This window comes from Trifolium pratense, linkage group LG4 (genome assembly GCF_020283565.1).
Source record: "Trifolium pratense cultivar HEN17-A07 linkage group LG4, ARS_RC_1.1, whole genome shotgun sequence".
Classification (NCBI taxonomy): domain Eukaryota; kingdom Viridiplantae; phylum Streptophyta; class Magnoliopsida; order Fabales; family Fabaceae; genus Trifolium; species Trifolium pratense.
Genome location: NC_060062.1, coordinates 26,730,580 through 26,746,750, shown reverse-complemented (window position 1 = coordinate 26,746,750; position 16,171 = coordinate 26,730,580). Strand labels below are relative to the sequence as shown.

At 34.7% G+C, this 16,171-nt stretch overlaps 1 long non-coding RNA gene across 1 annotated transcript; it reads right to left on the bottom strand.

Moving 5' to 3' along the window:
* Positions 1–7,600: 7,600 nt before the first annotated feature.
* LOC123921094 lies at positions 7,601–9,689 on the bottom strand. The gene is made up of 6 exons (XR_006813953.1): positions 9,577–9,689; positions 9,005–9,183; positions 8,687–8,876; positions 8,501–8,596; positions 8,156–8,409; positions 7,601–7,859 (listed from the first exon to the last, which is right to left on the bottom strand). It is a non-coding gene; the product is annotated as an uncharacterized LOC123921094 (long non-coding RNA).
* Positions 9,690–16,171: the final 6,482 nt, after the last annotated feature.

Genomic DNA, 16,171 nt, shown 5'->3' with positions numbered 1-16,171 from the left:
GAGAAAAAATTATTTCTTTGAGTATCAAAATTTTGTGTGCTTTAATCTTTGTATGTTAGTGGTAGCTAGAAGATAAAAAGTATGACAACAAAAATACTACGTTGACATTAGTTGGTTCAATGGTGATTGACGTTGAACTTGGTAGAGAGGACTACAGTTCAATTCCTCGCAACTGCGATTGGAAGAAGGCTGGAACCACTTGATGCTAAAACTGACCCACGAACCAAATTAAATCGATGGTAAAAGCCAAAATAAATAAATAAATAAAATACCGCATTGACGTAGTGATCACATGTTTGTTGACCTCGACGAAGATTGGTCGGTAAATATTTCAAATTGGTTTTTGATTTTAAAGAAAAAATTAAAATTGCAAAGTTAAAAGATAGCATATCAAAAACTCTTTTAACGGATGTTGTCGACACCGGCAATATCAAAGTCAACTCAATAAATTTGTAGAGCAATGGAAATACCAAATATTTCTCAGTTTGAACCATCTTCATAGCCAAATATTTCTGGGTATGATTTACTTTTTCATTATTAACATTCATACTTATATAATTATTTTTCTTTAAGAGTCATCTATTAGAGTAAATAAATATTGTGAATTTGCATTTAATTTTTTTATTAAAAAAGAAACAATTCAAATTCAAATAATTCTAATTCTAATTCTTTTAAATTTTCATATAATTATTGTTTCAATTTTAAATAATTTTTTTTAATCAAACAAACTTAATGCATTTGATTAACTAGTAATTGTTCAATACATAAAGGAATAATATCAAAACTACGAAAACTAGCTCAAGAATTGGCCGCCCGAGCAAGAGTATGAGCAACCTCGCTTATCTCATAACAAACTTCACTTCAAAGTTTATACACGAAAACATAATTTGGATAATTTCAGCCACAATTAAAGTAAACTCTGAATTACCACTATGCCTGATTCGAATAGCTTCAGAACATATGTAAGTCACTTTCAAATTGAACCCTATCCAAACATCTATGATTGGCTTCTTTCATGGCCCGCAAGAGCGCCCATGCTTCGCCTTCCACTATTGACACTGTGACCTGCTTACGCTGCGTGAACCCAGCCACAAAGTTATCAACATGATCCCGAAAACAGGCACTCATCATTATTACCCTAGCTTTTAAAGTCAATTATATTAGTATTATTTTCGTGCATCACAATTTTTTTAAGAAAGTTTTTATTTTTTCAAACAACAAAAATTATTATCAAATATGTGGGTGTATATATAATCGACTCCACTGAGAGCACTTTGCTATCGTGAGAAATGAGAACAAATAAATACAATAGTTGGATTCTATTTGATGAATATCAACAGACACTCTGATAGGGTTTCAAAGCAGCCTCTCCACAGCCGCCGCCAACCGCTCCCACCCTCTTCTCAATCCAAATACGTAGAGCTGTCAAAGGGGCCGGCCCGGTCCGGCCTGGCCCGGCCTGGAGGGGCCCGGCCAAATAAAGGGGGCGGCCCAGTCCGGCCCGTTAACTTCATGGCCCGACCCACTTAGCCCGGTCCGATAAGCAAAAGCCTACATGGCCCGATGGGCCGACCCACTAATTTTCATAGTATTTTTTTTTTGAAAAAAAAAACATATTCTACTAAATTTATGTTATATTTCTCAGATAAATCTTCAAGAAGGTAATTCGTATCCCTATATTTTCTCACATAATCTCCCAAACAACAATATCTTCCTCTTTATCCTCATCAAACAAATAAACAAATCTCTAACAAATAATCTCATTATAATCCAATAAGTTTTTTGTCATATTATTATTATTACTACCAAAAAAAATTTCAAGTTTTATATCATTCATTCATTGTAATTTAAGTAAAAAAAATAAATAAATATAGAAAGAATATAAAATAAATACAATAAAAAGATGATAGGCTTATAATAAACATATTCCAAGTTTTATATCCTTCGTTGTAATTGCACAAAAAAAATTAAAAAAAATATAAAAAGATGATATGCTTAAAAATAGGAATAAAACAGATTATAGATCGGAACAAAACACAAATAATAACAATAAAACAAAAAAAAAAAAAAAAAAATATATATGAATTTATGCATAAAAATAGGACCAAAATATAATAATAACAAGATTATAAAAAAAATTTAAATAATTTTTTAAATTCTTTAAGGGGCCTGTGGGCCGGCCCATGAAAAAGCCTGACCCGATAAGGTCCGGCCCCCTTTTTATGAAGCCCGACCCGTGTAAAAGGATAGGGCTAATGGGCCGGCCCTATAGCCCGACCCTTTTCGACGGCGTATGTAGCTAATTCGTAGCTAATCTCTAGTAAAACAGAGTTAGCTACAGATTTGTTGTGAATTATTGTGAATTAGCTATGGTATAGGGGGTAGCATGGATTGGGCAGCAAATCATCTATCAAAAAATTTCCTAGCTAATTTGAAACTAATATAAAAAATATCCTAGCTAGTTCCCAATTAATACCTAGTTAAATATTGTCCAAAAGTTTGTGTTTCCCAACTAAATCGCTAGGATATTGTCACAATAATTTGGCAACAAGCGGGGTGTATTCAATTAGGATTTCAAAAAATTTTAAAAGACTTTTTAAAAATAAAAAAGTCTTGTGATATTCAATTAAGGAGGGTGTATTGAATTGAGATTTTATGAGACAAATTTTGTCAAAAAAAATCTTGATAATTTTATGAGATTTTGTTGGACTATATTGATTTTGTGAGATTTTAAAGACTTTTTTACAAGACTTTTTTACGATCAAGATTTTTAACACATGATTTGAATGGATTTTGAGAGATTTTTTTCAAAAGACTTTTTACAATCAAGATTTCATAATAATAACAACTTAATTAGTTCGTTGGTCACATTTTCATAATGGTGCTTAAAGACAAAAATTCTCGAAATTAGCTACAACTGGACGGGAGAAACTAAAACCAACTAAGATTTGTACATTTAGGGGTGTATTTGCAACAAAAAAAACATATAGGGACTAAAACTAAAAATTTGTGAACATATAAGAACGAAAATGATATTTAAACCTATAACATATCTAGTAGGTTGAAATAGCAAAATAAACCGTGCATAATATTCCTCATCTTTAATTTAAAAAACAAAAAAAAAACATCTCATCTTTATTGTCAAGTTTGGGGTTGATTTTCAATTCTCACATCGCCCAAATTTTTAAATAAAAGAGGTTAAAAATTAGTTATTAGAGAAGAAGGGGGAAACCAATGTTATATATTGGACCTAAGTTCTTTGTTTTTATATGCACTCAACGGAAACACTTTGAGTTTATATGTGACTTTTTGTTCTTCTTTTGTACTCTTTTATTAAAGTGTTGTGAGATGTAATTAGATATTTGTTTTAGAGAGTGTGAGTGTATTGGGGGTTGTGGAAAGGTTGAAAGTAGTTTATGTGTTGAAACAATTTTCACATAGTGATATTCTCTGGTTGTCGGTTTTGACAACGACCGTGTTTTTTTTTTTTTATTTTAAAGTTTTCACGTTATATTCTTGTGTTGTGATTGTGTTCTTTTTATTTTCTTCATGCATGTTTCTCCCAACAATGTCAACAACACACATTCTTCTCTATCTATCCAATTTCCATGTTCTTCTCCCAACAACACATTCAAATTTTAGAAACCCTATAACTTAAATGGAGACTAAGTTTCTGAGAATAGGAGGAGTGGGTACGGCAACGGTGGTGATGGGTGGCTGGCTGTCGGTTCTTGATGGACCGATGGTGGTTGTGTGATGGTGTCTTCTCTGTATACTATTAACGTTTGTTTTCTATTTATTTTTTTAATTCATGTGTCATGTTTTTCTAGAAGTTTGTTTCTTTCTTTCTTTCCTCTTTAGAAAGACCGGCTCCGGGAATGACTTTATATTTTGCAGCAATATATATTAAGTTTTACGGCTTCTACTTTACTAATACTATTATACTAAATAAATGTACGATTTGTCAATTATACTCATTGTCAAATTTATTTTTTTTAAGCATATACTCATTGTCAATTATTCTTATCTTTTTCAATAAAACTAATTAATACTATATATTTAGAAAACTTTTTTTTTTTGTACATAACATATTAAATTTTTGTTTTTTTTTACATGATATATTAAAGGGTAAATGCCTATTTACCCCCTGCAAAATTATGGATTTTTCGTTTACCCACCTGCGTGGATTTTTTTCTGTTTACCCCACTGCAATGTCAAGATTTTTTTATTTTGCGCCCTAGATGGACAAGTGGGCATCTGACTGTGTATCTTTGTTGACACATGCACACGTGGAAATACGTTAAATTTATATTTAAAAATCCACGTCAGTTAATATTTTTAAAAAAAAATTTGAATTTTTTTTTATTATTTTTTAAAAAAATTTATTAAAAATTTATTATTATTATTTTTTAATAATATTTTTTTACCGTAAAAAAGAATAATAATTTTTTTTATAAAAAATCTCTTAAAACTTTATTATTATGTTTTTTTTAATAACCTTTTTTTTACTATAAAAAAAATCTTTTATAAAAAAAACTCTTAAAACTTTATTATCATGTTTTCTTTAATAATTTTTTTTACTGTAAATAAAAATTAATACTAAAGTTTTATGAATTTGTAAAAATAATAGAAAATAAATTTTTTAAAATAAGTTTATTATTTTTAAAATTTATTTGTTAAAATTATTTTTTATTATTTAAAAAAAATCTTAAAAAATGTATTAAAAAAGAATAATAAAGTTTTAAGAATTTTGTTTTTTAAAAAATTATTATTTTTTGAATTTTTTTTTGGCAATAAAAAAAATAATAAAGTTTTAAGAATATTTTTTTCAAAAATAAAATAAAATTAACTAACGTGGATTTTTAAAAATAAATATAAATTTAATGCATTTCCACGTCAGCAAAGATGCACAGTCAGATGCCCACTTGTCCATCTTGGGGGCAAAAAAAATGAATAAAAAAATTACATTGCAGGGGTTAAACAGAAAAAAATTTGTGCAGGGGGTAAACGAAAAATTCCTAATTTTGCAGGGGGTAAATAGGCATTTACACTATATCAAATTTATTGGAAAAAGAAAGTGTCGGCAAAAAAAAGGAATTTATTGGTGTATTAAAATTAGGGTATAATAAAAAGATAATGTGCAAAAATACACCGTGTTAATTTTCAAAATAGTAACAAATAAAAGATTATTTTTGTGTCAAAAAAAATTGGGGGGACTAAGAGTTCAATTAAGTCTAAAATAATAGTCCTAAATATAAAAGAAAATTTACTTTTTAGATTCATTGAAAATCTAATGTATCTGAATATATGTACGATAAATTACTCCCTCTCCTGGCAAAATCTGGGCCTGTAATGGTAGATTCGGAGTTTTTAATATACTCCATCATCTATTACTATTCTTTGAGACTATTTATGGTCATCTATATATAGATCAAGATTAAGATATATATAGTAATAGAGCTACTCAGTAAAAAATAAAAATAGAATTATTTAATAAAAAACACAGTAACAAAACTATGATTTAAATATTCTTTTGATTACTAAAACTTACAACTTTTTACTTTTGTTCCTTGCAATTTAATTTTTAGTCCTTGAAAATATAAAAAACATTCTTTGATCCTTACTATTTCTTTTAGTCCTTGTAAAAAAAAATTATGCTAGAATTGATCTCTATAGTAAGTAGAACATTTAATTTTCATCCATCTAATATTGATAACATAAGGACTTTCAACAATATTATACACATTTTATAGAGACTAAATCCAACATGAACATTTAACAAAATGTGGTATATAATTATCTACCATCTTCTTCTCAGAACTTGAAGGGCTAATATTATGTGTTGCAGAAGCAGTTGCTAGTTCCATCAACCTCTCATAATCTATCTCCGTCGATTTATACTTAAACTTTATTCCAACCTGAATCCATGACTTGATACAAAGAACGGCTTGTGTGCTATCATTCTGCATACAAAATCGTTGCTTGTCAATTTCATCACCCTTGCCACAGAAAAGTTCCCCAGGCACTACTGAAGTTGCCTGCACAGCCAAGAAATCTCTAGCCATCACAGACAGTCGAGGGTAGCGTGTACTGTTTACCTTCCACTACTCTAAAACATCGGTTGATATTGGAGCTGGAGCCTCGGACAAGTACTGTGTAAGCTCATCAAAAAATTAGTTTTACCTTCATAAAAACATATTTTAAAAACTAAAAAAGAAAATTGTATAAAATAAATAAAGGGTCAAATATATTATCCATCCCTTTAAATATTCCAAATTTTTTTTAATCCCCCTAAAATTTTTCATCGAATAATAGTTCCTCTAGAATTTTCTGTTTTCAAAATAGGTTCATGATGTTAACTTTTCTGTTTGCCATTTTGACCAATCACTAATTGACAACTTGACAAGTGCATGTGGTGACAAATAGCAAGGTGCATGAAGGACACTTGGTGTTTTGCATGGAAGGCAAATGACAAGTGTTGTCATGCATGTAAGGCAAGACTTGCTTCTCCTATAACTACACCACTCACACACCCACTCTCTTCAAACCCATAATTTTCACTTTCTCTCCTTCAACTCACACGCTCCCTCATCCTATCATGACTTTCCATAATTCTTTCCACCAAAATCAATGTCTCATGGCTTCAAACAATTCTTTCCACCAAGGTGAATGCATGCTTCATCTCAAAGTTGCAAGTGACCTTGATGAGCAATGCCCACATAGCTAATCTTCTTACAAGAATGAGGATTTGTGAAGATTTAATTTGACATATGTTTGAGAAATTGAAAAAAAAGTTGTGATTTTTTACTACCAAGCCTTTGGTAGTTGTTGAATTTCACATATTATACTTAGTTTGCTTTAAATTTATTTGTTTGTAGAAGTTTTGTTTGTGTTTGATTAAATAACAATGTTTCTATTTGCATGTCTTTAAGAGGTTGAAATGTGATAATAAACTAAGTGTTACTTTAGCAAGCATTCATAAAAATTTACGAACTCTTATAAAACAAGAGGTTCACATCTCTTGAGTTTCGATCCAAAGTTATAAACACAATATATATTTTTAAAAATAAAATTGAGTTCATATTTGGAATCATCTAGGGGGTTAAAAAAAATTGGTCATCTATTCATGAAATTAATCTTTTCGACGAATAATTTATGTTCATGTGTTCATGAAATTAATTTTTTCTACAAACACTAGTACAGAAAACACTTTTTACATCTGGCCCCAGTCAGAGGTATACGTACAAGAAGTAGTAAGTTTACGCTTTTTACATCTGACATTCGCCAGATGTAAAGTATCCCCTTTTACCTCTGTTCTCGTGTTTTAGCTGACCAATTTTTTATTTTTTATTTTAATTAAATTGGACCTTTTACATCTGACCAAGTCACCAGATGTGAAATAGTAACTTTATTTAATTTTTTTTTTTTCAAAATCCTGCGTTTTTTTTTTTTTATATTTTTAAATCCTATTTTGTAATTAAAAAAAACCAAAATAGCATTACAATTCAACATTCAACCAAAATACAATTACATTCAACCAAGTCATTACAATTCAACATTCAACCAAAATACAATTACATTCAACCAAGTCATTACAATTCAAATAAAATACCAAGTCTTACAATTCAAGCAAAATACCAACAATCCAAAATGTTATAACATTCAAGCAAAATACAAGTCATTACAATTCAAAACATCCTAATTAATGTGAATCCATTGTAACTAGCTAGCTCCTAAACCTCATCATCGGAAACATCATAATCTACCTCGGGATTGTACAGGTCAAGAAAACAAGTAGCCCAGCTGTTTCGCAATTCATACATCTCCTCCTCGGTTAATGACGTGGGATCATCGAACACCTACAATACATATACATGATCAAGAATGAAGCATATGAGAAGTGAGAAGGCTAGGATTAAAATGATGCCATTATAATTCCAAATACAAAACACAGCTAGGAAACTACAACAACTAATGCAGCTAGGAAACAGGGAAGGAAGTGTTCCAAGAAGACAATTGTGAGAAATGTCAAGAATTTCTAATTGTGGAAGGAAGTCCTACACAGCTAGGAAACTACACAGCTAATGCAGAATGCAGAAGTACTAATCAGGCAAATAGGCAAATACTTATATATGCAGAATGGGTCGTAGGTTACATTAGGCAAAGCAGCGCTGTGGAGAGTAAAAAAATAAGAATGCAGAAAGGAAGGTGTAAGAGGTAAAATTAGAGTGTTAGGTAGAAGCCCCTAGCACCAAACTTGGGAAGCCAGAAGCCACGCTACGATCAATAGAGATGTTTACTAGGCCATATCAAAGTCACCAAGGCTTTAAAATCAGAAGTCAACCTACAAACAACCCCTCTCATTTACCGGAATGTAGGGCATTCGTCCATTTATTTTTTTCTCTTCCCCTGCCACAATAATACCAGTCTGCATTAGTGAAATTGCAACATGGATGTAATCATGATGATGGAATATATGATGCATTGGCAACAAACTTACCGAGCTTACATAGTGATCCATCGTTAATTGCTTCCGCTTCTTCAGAGATGGACTCTCTGCCTGTCTTGGCAAGGGGCGCTTTGATGGAGTCGAACTCTGAAAGGTTTGTAGAACTTTAACTTAAAAAGAGTTTATTTCAATATGATTCAAGAAATTCATTAGGTAAAAAAAGGGATTCAAAAGAACCTTAGTGGCAAGTTTCTTTTCTTTACGAGCTTGTCTCTCCCTTTCATCATATTCTTGATTTTCCTTCTCTACCAACCGAATGAGGGTGTCACATCTCTCCTTGTTATTCGAAATGAAACAAGGGTGACATTCGAAATGCCGCCTTCAATTCATCCCAATTCCCATATCCAAGTTTGTGAGTCATGCATATCTGAAAATTTTGTGCCACAATAAAATAATATTAAGAATTTTCTGTTAAAAACCAGACAACATAATGAATTGGGGATAAATGAATTCAATAAGAATAGACTAAAAATGAAAATTAAATAAAATCCACACCATGAATCGATCACATTCTTCATTGTATAATTTCCCTTTGTTTTGTCCATATTGTATCTTCAACTCTAGCCAAGGATTCTTGTAGCGGTCCAACTTCTTCCCAATAGCTTTCATGATCTCATCTTTCCGAGCTATTCTTGACTCACCTCTTTCAATGTTTTTTATAATTCTGTCATAATCTACATCAATCAAGCAAAATACATAAATCAGAAGACCCATATTTTTTAAGATATGTGAATTTCAAGTTTTGGTTGGTAAATCAACACACATAAAAAAGGAAATATGTAGATGCATTGTAGCTGTCTCAATAAACACTACACAGTCCATCTCAACATATCAGAGTTGTTGGCCAATCAATCAAGCAAACTAAAGCTACTAGGATTGGGCAAGGATTTTGGATAATTTGCATAGTCTTCACATTTCATAACCACAATAGTACACCAAGAAGCGAGTAAACTGACTTTATCACACACAAAAACTTCCTTCAAAATACATATCTATACTCATCTGGATTCTACAAATTAGTTTTACTACTGCAAAATATTCACATTTTCATGTTCATGGCAACTTACCATTCAACTCCTTGTATCGCTCTCTGAAAACTTCTGCATATCTTTCTACTTCTTCTTCTGTCTTTCCTTCCATCTCAGAAGCAATACTTTTTATCCTTATGAATTTCTAGTTTTTTATTTCCACAAAGAACACATGGACATCGAAAATGTTCATTACTTTTAGGAGGAAGATTTTTTTCATCATTATTTTCGGGAGATGGAAGATTGATTTCAGCAAATCGAATAAATTCAATCACTCGCCGTTCAAACTCGGCACTTAATCTACTAGCTTTCATCCAATTACGATCCATACCTATGTTGTGAAATTAAGTTAAAACATGGTAACACCAACTAAAGTATTGGTTTCGTACCCGATGGGAAACCAATCACTTAAATGAATCAATTGCAGATGAAAAAAAACATAAATCAATTGCAGTAGAAACAATTCTAAGAGCTAAAACCAAGTAACAAACCACAAACCATGTAAAATCACGAAAGAAATCACAAAGAAATCAAGTAACAAACCAAGTAATAAACCACGAAAAAATCAGAACAAAGGGAGATTTTGTAACCAACAAACTGAGACAACAGAGAACAGAAAACACAAATTAGACCTTCTTCTATGCGTGAAAACAAATTCCTCACCACACACTTCCACCATAATCATACCCATCTCCCATCAAAACCACATAACCACGTAACAATTAAAAAGGAAAATCACGACAGAAATCAAAAAAAGGAAAATATTTAAAAAGGATTAAAAAAGAAAGAAGAGTACCTGAATCGATGTGAGAGAGAAAAACAAGCTTCGATTCGTGAGAGTAGAGGCCGGAGAAAGAAAGAGAAGCTTCGATTTGGAGTTAAGCTTCGATTTGGAGTTAGGGTTCGTGAGAGGGAACGGCGCTGGTGGTGAGTTGAGAGAGAGGACGGCGCTGGTTCTTGCGAAGGTGAGGACGGCTCTGGGTTGCTGCGTTTTGGGATGCGAATTGAAGGTGAGGACGGCGTTGGGTTCGTGTATGTGAAGGTGAGAGGGGTTTTGGTTCTTCGTACGTGAAGGTGAGAGGTGGGTGTTGTAACACCCTAACCCATACTACCCTTAAAAACGTAATTTTAAAAACTTTTCAACAAGTGTAAAGGCAGAGTGCCACGCGGTAATTAAAACACAAGCATACACACAGAGCATCATGAAATTTAACATGAAAAGCAACAGCGGATTCCAATCAAACCAAGCATGCATATATATACATATATATATACATAAGCCATATTCATCCCTAAGGATGTCACTTATACAAGAACTAGCATATCAAAAAGGTAACACCGATATACGATGAAAGCCAAGCGAAAACCCCGACTCGATGTTACATTACCAGAGCATTTACTATTTACAAACTCTAGTCAAAAGCTAGTACTAAGAGGAGTAATCTATGCTAAGTCTCCTCACCAAAAGGTACTTCAACACCACGCTAGAACAGCAGTCTAAACGTCGGCACAATCCTCAGCCTGAATATCTGAACCCCCAAAGGTCCAGCAAATAACACAAAGCAGAGAGTTAGAAAACATAATCGCATATCATACGAGCATAAGAAAGGTCTTGCACTTTCGAACTACATCATACATATTCTAACTCACGCCAAAACATCGCACTAAACGATTATCAATTAATAAAGTTCAACACAATTCAACCAGATAATGTCACATACCATTTATCAAATATATGCGCATTTACCCTAAGGTATCTAATGCCAATTAATTCACTGTCATGTCATCCCTAGACATAACTAAATGCATGTGGTACCAAGGTGTCTCACCAACGGTGGACCAAGAACAGTTTTATATCATGCTGGATATGTCGGAACTTACCGAACCATCTTATCTCCCTTGGATAAGCCAACACGGTTTTATATCCTGTTGGATAGCAACTCCGGACTCATGGATTCATCTAATCCGATCCTCGGCTTCATTATGGACACATAATCCATTTTCGTTATTGGAACCCAAGTTTCCAATGTTCACATACAATCATGAATGCATGTATGCATACACATATCAACCATATGAGATTCTCTAGCTCGAAGCTACACTTTTATGAATGCGGGAACACAATCCTAACACATTCACTTAACATTGCACATTAATGCCAAAACATAACATTGCTCATTTTAAGCTACAACTTATTGCATACACGTTTATCATTCATATAACGATTAACAATAAGCATTAACAGTATCAACATGTATCAACAATCATGTAAGGATACTCTTAAACCATGTTACAAGTGCCTAACCACACTTAAAAACATCAACAAGAATTGCTGTCACAGAGGCCTTCGCTAAGCGAAGCCTTAGCGAGACATGGCGAACCACACCAGGAAGTCACCTGCTCATGGCGAGCATTGGCGAGCTTCAACGAACTATTCGCTGAGCGAAGGCTTAGCGAGCCTAAGCGAACCTCACCCGGGAATCACCTGCTCATAGCGAGCTTCGGCGAGATCCAGCGAACCTGTTCGCTACAGCGAACTCCTGGTCGCTTAGCGAACTACACCAGAAAGAAAATATCTGTTCTTGAGTTTCTAAGGCGGTTTAACATTAAATCAACTCAAAAATTCATTCAAACATGTTATAAATTCATATAAACAGCCATTCCAAACATATATGGTATCAAGGAACATTAATCATCCCTTCCAAACATCCAAATACCTCTAATAATCAAAATCATGCCAATTACTTGAGTTTTAAGCAACTTTCATAAACTTTTTCAACATGATCCAAATACATGCATATTTTTCATGAAATCAAACTAGTGATTAACACATACAAAGTGATGATGAAGAACATCATACTCACATACAAAAGCTTAATCAAAATCTAAAAGAAATTGAGTGGGAGAGTTCGGGAATGGAGACATAGACAATCTCCCCTCTCCTTGCCACTCAAGAATCATGAATTCTAATCTCTTACCTTAAGTTTGGTGATGATCCAAGCCTTCTCTTGCTCAAGCTTTCTCTCTTGATCAAACCCTAGCTTAGCTCTATGGTTTTGCTCTTGCTCTACTCACTCAAAACTCAAAGAAATGAATTGTAATACTATTCATATGTTTGACTTGCTACTTATACTACTTCCCATGGTCATGAACCAAGCCCAGTTGGCTTAGGCCCATTACCTCTCACGCCCATAAGCCCAAAACAAAGGTTCTCGCGTCTAATAACTTACGTTCGGCTAAATAATTATTCGTCGCTCACTAAAATAATAAAAGCCAATTAATAAATAAAATAACATTTAATAAAATATACGAATACGAAAAACGGGTCGTTACAATTCTACCCCCCTTAAAAGAATTTCGCCCTCGAAATTACCTAGAAACAGATCGGGATAAGAATCTCTCATCTTGCTTTCCAACTCCCACGTCGCATTCTCACCAGCCGGTCCTCCCCACACGACTTTCACGGATGCAATCTCTTTGTTTCTCAACCTCTTCACTTCTCTTCCTTCGATTCTCAAAGGCACAGTCTCGATGGTCAAGTCATCCCTCACTTGAACATCGTCCGATTCAATCACGTGTGTCGGGTCAGACACATACTTGCGCAACTGTGATACATGAAAAACATCGTGCAAATTCGCCAATGATGGCGGTAATGCAATCCTATATGCAACTTTCCCAACTCGCTTCAAAATCTCAAACGGCCCAATAAACCTCGATGTCAACTTCCTTGACTTCAACGCACGTCCTACTCCGGTAGTCGAAGTAACTCGTAGGAATACATGATCCCCCTCTTGGAATTCAATGTCCTTCCTCCTCTTATCATGATAACTCTTCTGTCGACTCTGAGACACTTTCATCTTCTCACGAATCATCCGAATCTTCTCTGTTGTTTCTTGTACAATCTCTGGTCCAAGAATTTCACCTTCTCCAGTTTCATACCAACACAGAGGTGTCCTACACCTTCTCCCATACAAAGCCTCAAACGGTGCCATTCCGATACTAGAATGGTAACTGTTGTTGTATGTAAACTCTACCAACGGCAAACAAGAATCCCAATTCACGTTTTGCTCCAAAACACACGCCCTCAACAAATCCTCTAAGGATTGTATCGTCCTCTCCGACTGACCATCTGTCTGAGGATGATAAGCTGAACTCAACCTCAACTTCGTTCCTAAAGCTTCTTGCAAGCTTTCCCAAAATCTAGAAGTAAATCTCGGATCTCTATCTGAAATAATACTTGTTGGAATACCATGTAGCTTCACAATCTGCTCCACATAAATCTCGGCCAACTTAGGCACCAAAGTACCTTTCCTGATAGCAATGAAGTGAGCACACTTCGTCAGACGATCTACCACTACCCAAATCACCTCGTTACTTTTCTTGGTCTTCGGTAAACCTCCCACAAAATCCATTGCAATGTTATCCCATTTCCATTCGGGTATAAACATTGGTTGTAACAAACCAAACGGCTTCTGATGTTCAATCTTCGATTTCTGACAAGTTAAGCATGAATAAACAAATTCAGAAATTTTCCTCTTCATTCCCGGCCACCAAAATAACTTCCTCAAATCCTGATACATCTTGGTTACTCCAGGATGAATACTCAAACCACTTCTGTGACCTTCTTCCATGATCATTCTTTTCAATTCGGGTACATCCGGTACACAAACTCTTCCGTGAAATCTCATGACTCCACTTTCGTCAATCTTGATATTGGTCTCCTTGCCTTCATTGATGAGTACCATCTTCTCCATCAATTTCTTATCCGATTTCTGACGTTCTTTAATATCCTCGAGAAAAGGATTCGTCAACTTTAACATTCCAAGCTTCACACTTGAAGAAGTAACCTCGCACACAAGACTCAAGTCTCGGAATTCTTCAATCAACTCTAACTCTCACCATCAATGATGACATATGCAAAGTTTTCCTACTTAATGCATCGGCCACCACATTGGCTTTTCCGGGGTGATAACTCAATTCAAAATCGTAGTCCTTTAAGAATTCGAGCCATCTACGTTGCCTCATATTCAACTCCTTCTGGTCGAATAAGTACTTCAGACTCTTGTGATCACTAAACACTTCAAACCTCGATCCATACAAGTAGTGTCTCCACACTTTCAAAGCAAACACCACTGCGGCTAACTCCAAATCATGCGTCGGATAGTTCCTCTCGTGAACCTTCAGTTGCCTTGAAGCATATGCTACCACATTACCCCCTTGCATAAGCACTCCACCAAGTCCTAACTTCGAAGCATCGCAATACACGACGAACGACTCTTTGGCATCAGGTAAAATCAACACGGGTGCAGTAGTCAATCTTCTCTTGAGCTCTTGGAAACTCTTCTCACAAATACCATCCCAAACAAACGCTTGATCTTTCCTCGTCAACTTGGTTAACGGTAAAGCCAACTTCGAAAAACCTTCGATGAATCTTCTATAATAACCGGCTAAACCAAGGAAACTTCTAATCTCTGAAACAGATTCCGGCGTTCCCCACTGTGACACAGCGTCAACCTTCGCAGGATCTACCGCGATTCCTCCACTTGAAATTATATGCCCTAGGAAACTCACCTCTTTCATCCAAAATTCACACTTTGACAACTTGGCATACAACTTCTTCTCCTTCAAGACTTGCAAAACAATCCTCAAGTGCTCTTCGTGCTCTTCCTCGGATTTTGAGTAAATCAAAATGTTGTCAATGAACACCACCACGAATCTATCCAAAAATGAATGGAAAATTCGGTTCATATACTCCATGAAAACTCCAGGTGCATTGGTCACACCAAACGGCATAACTGAATACTCGTAGTGCCCATACCTCGTCCTAAATGCAGTCTTAGGTATGTCTTCCGTCTTCACTCTAATCTGATGGTATCCAGATCTCAAATCGATCTTACTAAACACACAAGCTCCAACTAGTTGATCCATCAAATCATCTATCCTCGGAAGTGGATATCTATTCTTGATCGTCACTTTGTTCAACTGACGATAGTCTATACATAATCTCATGCTTCCATCTTTCTTCTTCACAAGCAATACTGGCGCTCCCCATGGCGAAACACTCGGTCGAACAAACCTCTTCTCAAGCAGCTCTTCAAGTTGCTTCTTCAACTCATTCAACTCAGATGCTGACATTCGATACGGCGCCATCGATATCGGACTAGTTCCAGGTACTAGGTCGATAGAAAACTCTACCTCTCGCTTTGGAGGCACGTCAGATATATCATCCGGAAACACATCTGGGAATTCACAAACGATCGGTAACTCTTCTATCTTAACTCCTCCTTCGAGTTTCAATGATGCAAACATCATGAACATCTCGGCATGTTCTTTCAACGCTTCCGATACTTCCTTCCCGCTCATCAAATGCAAGTTCTCCTCCGGCCTCGGAAAAACAACGGCTTTCTCACGACAGTTGATATGAATCCGGTTGAAGATTAACCAATTCATACCAAAAATTACATCCATACCACTAAGTGGAATACACACTAAATCCATACCAAAGTGCCTACCAAAAATGGTTACGGGGCAGTTACGACATACTTGTCGGGTAATCACTGAACCATTAGCAGGAGTTTCTATTTCCATCCTACCCGTCATATCCGTTACTGGAATACTAAGACGCTTCACACAA